The following is a 7207-nucleotide window of genomic DNA, read 5'->3' as shown; positions in this document are numbered from 1 at the left end:
CTATGAGAGCAATATCCCGAGTCATCAGACCAGGGGAAGAAGAGTTTCATCATTCTTTATCAGTACAGTGAGCTTCATCCATCTGTTGAAATGCAGAGGAAGGATACAGCCCCTCTAGTTGAGCTGGGGCATCCATCTTCTACTGTGCTTTGACATCAGAGCTCAGGTTATGAGCACTTTGAATTGAAATTGAGACTTCTACTGTCAGCTCCCCTGAGTCTGAACTCAGACTGAATTACATCACCAACTTACCTGACCATTCACCTTGGAGGTGCAAATTGTGAGCCAACTTTAATAATAATTGGTCTAGGTAGATACAGATGTACATTGGTTTTATTTTTCTGAAAAAACATTGGCTGGCTAATGTATGTAGTTATGATTCATTGGGGTGTAACAGACAAGAAAAAGAATGTTAGAAATCAGATACTTCACACGATGACATGGCTAATTATAGTAAACACTAAATTCATGTTTTAATTATATGAGTTGTATATGTAAAGGAATTAATAGTAATTAACATTTCTGATTTGGCCATCAGGTAAGGCATTATTCAGGGAGAGAAGAAACACTGGAGAGAAATGGCTTTGAAAGGCAGTATGATAAATTTAGTTAATTTAAAACAGCCAAGAAACATTATATATGGCTAAAGTATACTGGCATATCTTGCATACCTGCTTTGATAAAGATCATTTTATATTTTTAAAGAAACATTGAGTTTTATGTTGTTCATTAAAGAAAGACATCTATGGAAAGTGAAGTTAGGACTATCATGCTATTGGGAGAGTAGAGAAAAAAAATTCACAAAATCCTATTTGTTTAAAACTCTTCTTTAAAAATCTATATTGATTTACTTGACTGTTGTATTGGAGGTAAAGGTATTGACTTAACGGTAAGTTGACCAACAATTATTTCTTAATTAACCTAGGGCTGTCAGCTTCTGCTTTACCCTCGGGTCTCAGATATGGCAGTCTATAATGGAGAAATGGAGTCATCTGAAAGCAATTATCTGCCACAGTATTGTAGCAGGTAAAATACAGATACTCTGTTAAATTTGCATTTCAGATGAACAAAGAATATTATCTGAAGGCCAAACCTACCTTGAGCCCTATGACTTAATTAACACCAACAATTCTACCTATGGAATGAACATTTGAAAAGAGGGCATATGCCCAAGAAATTCGACATCCCCCTCTGCAGATATTTGCTAAGCCATGCTCATTGCTACTCTATCCACAATAGCTAGAAATGGAAACAATCTAAACGTTCTTCAACTAATGAACAGATGGATAGTGAAAATGTGGTACAGGTGCATTCTGTGCACTCTAGAACACTATGTCTTTTCTTTACATGGGTTGGGAGGATCAAACTCAACTATTCCCATTTGTACCAGCTGGGCTTTCTTTCCTCAGCTTTTCATCCCCCATCCTTCCATAAACTATCCTGAATGGGGTTCATCCTCACCGTTCTTCCATGGCTTTCTTCTCCAAGATCGCCAGAAACTCTCACCTGGAAAAACTAATGGTGAGTTGTGGCCTTTCTTTCTCTCTATTTCATTACCATAATATTAAAAATCAACACTCCCCATATCATCAGTTACACGTTAGTATTTTGTGAGTCTATGGACTTGCTGTATTGATTAATGTCCTCCCAGACCTCTTTATCTCAACCGTACTTGTTAGTTTTGAAGCTTACAGTGCAAGAGGGGGCTGATGGTGCTTGATTGTGTAGGGATTTGTGTCAAGCGGTTGAGCATTGGTGACAGTATTTTATTTTAGCGAGCTAGGACAGCATTGGTTAAACTGATAAACTGCCTATGAAGAAATTATTTAAAGAATTTTCCAGGGTCTGACCAGGTGGCTCAGCGGATAAAGCTACTAGTCTCAGAAGCCTGGCAACCCATGTTTGTTCGACCCTGGAGCCCATGTGTAGGGAGAAAGAAGGACTTGACTACAGAAAATTTTCCGGTGGTCTCTACACATGCATCATGGTACCCATGCCCCACCATACATGATGTTCCCTACAATAAGAAATGAATAAAAGAAAAAAATAAATCTACCTGTGTGCAGTTGTATAGTCTATAGGATAAATGTGACACAACAACAACAAACAAACAAAAACCCTATCCTTGTAGTACTTTCCTGCCTCTGACATGTAATATATATGGGTGAACCGGAGATCAAGACAGTGGGTATCAATTTAAGTTGAAATTTTCTAACTGACAAATGGTATTTTAAAAGAGAAAATAAAAACTAAAATAGCTTTTGTTGAAGTTCAAAGTCAACATTTTGCCCCCCAAATGTGCTCTTGGAATTAATGACTGTGTTTGGCAAGAAGGAGTGTTCTCTGGGGTTGAGAGCATCAGATGGTAAAGACAGGCCTGTCAAGCCTGAGAACAGGGTTGTGTTGCTGTCTGAGAGGCCGTGGTGTATATATCAACATAGCACCCTTAAATGCCAGTGTTCGTCAACACAAGCCAAGTAGATAATGACCATCCGTCCGTGGTGGTGTTACATAAATTAAAGCCCTTGCCATGGTCTTTCAAGTCAACAAACATTTATCTGTGGCTTGCTCTGAGCACGGCCTTGTGCTTCTACTGGGGACAGACAGATGAAAATGTATTTTTCCTCACTCAGACAGCAAGGTTTCTAAACTCAGCATACAGAGAAAATTCTACTGCTTTCCCTTGCAGATGGAAGGATTGGGACTTGGGAGAGACACTGGCTGGTCTGGTTCACAGGTCAGATGATATAACCACAGCTACAACTGGTGCTCACTTCCCACTTTTCAAAGGAGTGGATGAAGTTCATTTCTCATAACAACCTTTCCACACTCCACTCGAAATCTCCCTTTAAGACGGTGGTTTGTTCTGTGTTAGTTATGGCTATAGGAACTTTTCTGTGGGCCCAGGTTCATTGCCTTTAACACAGTGGTGGTTGTCACTGGAGATGAAGCTTTTCATCTTTTGGGTACCTCTCATGAAAGGGTGTGGCTACCGGGAAGCCTGGAGGCAGTGAAGTTCCTAAGAGTTTGGTCCATGGAGAAGCTGCATCTCCCTTTTTAACCAGTTCAGACTCCATCCATCTTTAAGACATTAGTAAACTTCTAAACAATGACCTTCTCCCACGCTCAGCCAAACCCCACTGCTGGACACTGGCACATCACTGTGTGCTTTTTCTCTGTAGCTTTGATCTGAGTTGTAACACTACATATGTGATTGTTGAGACATTGTTTAGTCACTGTTGACTTTACACTTAACAATGCAGGACCTTTGACAATCTTCATACATCCTTTGACCAGTGCTGGGCCATGCATGGAGGTCTAAATCTTTATTTCCCTCTTGAGTTAACCCTTTTGAGGACAGCTCAGAGGAAGTGGCTAGCTGGAGCAAAACACATGAGTGAATCTGAGTCCTCTGAAGCTGCACTTCCTATGCTCCAAACTTAAGTTTTACTGATGTTTCTGTAGAAGTTCCTCCACTGCTCTAATGAGGGACAAGCCTGAGCCCTAATATCCATGTCATTTATAATTGTCTGCATTAAATCAAGTTTCCCCATGCAGCATTTGCTAATCCAAGCCAAAGATGCTATTTCAATAAGCCTCAAACCACAGCATCCTGATGCCCCTAAACCACCCAAACCCAACACGTTAGTCGTTTTTTCCTCCATTGCTTGTAGCTTTTCAAGTTTTATGGTGATACTTTTTTCCCATTGTGATGACTATGAGTTTACATGGCATCCACAAAGAATCCTTACAGAGCTTTTAGAGCAAACTCATTTCAAGATGTTTTCTTTTTTTATGTTAACAGAAAATTCAGCAAGCATCCTTGGGGACTCACAGTGACTTCTGGGTATGTGCTTCCCTTCTCTGAGCCATTAATTTACATCCATGCTATTGATCATAAAATATGAGAGCTATAAGATGAAGTCTTACTTATACAGAATGGTAAGGTTTCCACGCCTCTAATTTACCTCTTTTGCTCAGCTTCAACTTGAAGCTTTTGGAATGAGTAGAATTGGGACTTTTGGAGGTTTATGAATATGTTAAATGGGATTGGAATCAGGGTTGATTTTCAAAGAACATCACTTTGAAGAAACTTATGCATTTGTCACTAAGCTGAGTAAAGGTTTCTTTTGGTCTAAGTTTGCTCATGGAAACAAAACAAAACAACAACAACAAAAAACCTGTTCTCTGGTCCCATCCTGACCCATGGAGATCTCTGTCTGTCTTCATGTTCAATTTTAGGCTGTGGTGGCACATGACTCTGGGCAGTCTGATCTCTGTGCACCAAGGTTTCTGTTCTGATTTCCTGAAGTTCAGGTGCTGCACATTTACACAGTCATAAGGACGATCAGGAGTTCAAGGCTAGTCTCTGTTACAAAATAAGTTTGAGGCAACCTGAACTACCTATGACTGGTCTTATAACAAATCAAAACGCACCTCTGTCTGCCCCCTGCCCGAATCAAAATGTTGTCAAAATCACATATTCCATTTTGGTTTTTAACACATTTGAAACTCTTGGGTTTTAATTCTCTTTGTCAGGCAATAGACCATACAATAGGCTGGTCTGAAGTCATAAATCAGAAGGTCAGATCTGAGCTGGGCTTGTGCATCTCAGGATGCTGGGAACCAAAGCTTCTGAGCCTCCAGGTGGCAGGGCAGGTGCAGAGAGGGCTTGGCTCAGGGACTAAGAGAGAGTCCACACTCTCAGAATGGCCTCCCTCTCATTTCTTTAAAAACTACAGACAAGCTACAGGTTTCCTATAGCATAGTTCCAACATACCAGAGTTGTCTGAGAAATCCGAGGCTGGGTGTTCCATGTAGGCTGTTGTATCTGGTAGAGCCTTGCTGACCTTGTAGTAAGAGGGTTTCTCTCTTTGGAGGGTAACAGAAACTGTGGTTGATATGAAATCCAGTAATTTATTTGTCAGTCCTATAAACAGCAGGTAAGAGTGCATCCAGCTTGGATTGATTTCAATTACTTTTCTGAACCTCCTTGGTTTCATGGAGCAAGGACCCTGAACTGATATTTATGGATGCAGTTTGAAGTTTCCAACATATTAGTTAAAAACTGTACTTTCCCATTAGAACTACTCCTCAAGGCTCCTCTGTGCAGTACCCTATACTCTCTTACACAAACACCTCTGTGATTTGATATTTTGCTGATAGTTTTTGATGTTTATCATTGGGGACTAGAGATGAGCATCCAGTACCCTGTGTTCAGAGGCCAGGAACATTTGTGAGCATCATTCAATGCCCAGGACACCCCAACTGCAATCACCCCAGAATAGACTTCATGCAGATATCTGGAAGCTGGGGTTAAGCACATGGCTGAACAGACTACAGATGAAGATGTGTTATTGAGAGTCTGAAAATAGCTTTTGTCCTTGAAACTTGCTGAAGGCTAAGTTCAGTAGCAGCATTTCATGAAAGGGTCAAAATCTGGCTTCTGGGTGGGGGGCAACACAAGCCTAATATTGTGAATGTCAGCGATAAGTCTGGCCATTCTCTACTTACATTTTTTCCTAATCACCTCAGCCATTTGGGAGGCTTCTTGGTAATGGAAGCAAAGCAAAATTCTGTCGTGAAAATATTGGATATTCCAATTAATAAATTCCAAATAAAAGTGGAATTAAGCTAAAAATGATAAAGAGCCCTCGAGTGGCTTTTGATTAGAAACTACTGTGGCTCCTCGTCTGGGCTGCAGCGCCAAGCAGGCAGCAGCTGCTGATAATTTGGTGCAAGTAATTGTAGAGCCAATAAGTTGAAGAAGTGCTCATTAAAAGAAAGGGCTTTCCTATCTGCGTGTAAGTTCAATTGAGTAATGCACTCTACATGCGGTCTGACACTGGGTAAATTATACACCTGATTTAAAAACACTCCATCCAGAAGAGCTCCTATTTTGCTCATCCATAAAATTTTTACTTTCTCCATCGCTACTTGCAGCAATGTAGGCATAATATCTATCAAATTAGGCTTGGAGGACGTCTCAGTCTGGCACCCCGCAGGCTGGAAACATGTGCTTAATATTACTGCAGTGCTTTTAACCCCATGAGTGCTGGGCCTTAGCCCACACAGGCACAAGGAATGTGCTGCTCTCTCCTCCAGCTACCCAGGAAGCCATCCAAGATAAAGGTTCGGGGTGGAACATGGGGTGAGGCCTTAGGTAGAGAAGTATGTACTGGACTTTAAAGGCACTCGGGCAAGATGAAGTGTCCTGACTACTGTTGCTTAATTCTAAAAAACATGTATGACATGCAGACATTTGAAACCAGGCCATCCTGTGTTAACTAATAAGCCATGAAAGGTGGGACACAGAATACAATAACAGCTTGTTATTGGGGAACTCTTCGGAAGGCAACTATGGGATGTGTTTTATTTATATATGTAAATATCCAGATGACTAATTAATTCTAATAAACGGTCCCTTCCTTCTATCTTATGTGAGCCAGGAAGTATGTATACCAGATGTGAAACATACAGCAGTCAACACATATGTTTTCTTTCAGCCAAAGCATTAAGAAAAGGATCAAGCTTTCCACAGACCACCAAAATAGGATGGGAAAACATGGGAGCTCAAGGCATTAGTTCTCATTCATTCATTAACTTGGGAAGACAGTGCCTGACCCAGAGAGTCCATAGTGCCCCACTCCACACTCTGCAGCAGCAGTGCTGCCCTGTTGTAGAACTAGGAAACAAGCACCTAGCTGTACTCTCAGCCCAAGGCTGCAGGGCATCGTCTTTTCTCTTTATTTTATGATCCTGGGTGTACCTGTTACACAGAGGGTCAATGGAGGAAAGTGCACTTACCAGAGATCTCCATGCCCATTGTCCTTTATTTAATCTAGATCTAAAGGGACACACTGATGTATTGGTCATAATCTACCTCAGTATGGAGTGCTGTGAACACTGGTGTACTTCTGATGGCCTACATTTGGTTATAAGTGTTTGTACTCCTATCAGCTGCATGTGATTGGTTACTGGAGCATTAGTCCCCTAAGAGAGGCCCTCTGCTCTCAGGGCATTGACAAGCTAGACTCCAGGGAAGTGGTTCTCAACTTTCTTAATGCTTCGACACTTCAATGCAGTTCATCTTGTTGTGATGACCCCCAATAAAAAAAAATATTTTCATTGCTACTTCATAATCGTAATTTTGCCACTGTTATGAATTGTGATTTAAATGTCTGTGTTTTCTGATGGTCTTAGGTGA

Source organism: Phodopus roborovskii, unplaced genomic scaffold (genome assembly GCF_943737965.1).
Source record: "Phodopus roborovskii unplaced genomic scaffold, PHOROB, whole genome shotgun sequence".
Taxonomy (NCBI): Eukaryota; Metazoa; Chordata; class Mammalia; order Rodentia; family Cricetidae; genus Phodopus; species Phodopus roborovskii.
The sequence above is the reverse complement of the archived record's forward strand: the minus strand, read 5'-3'. Positions refer to the sequence as shown.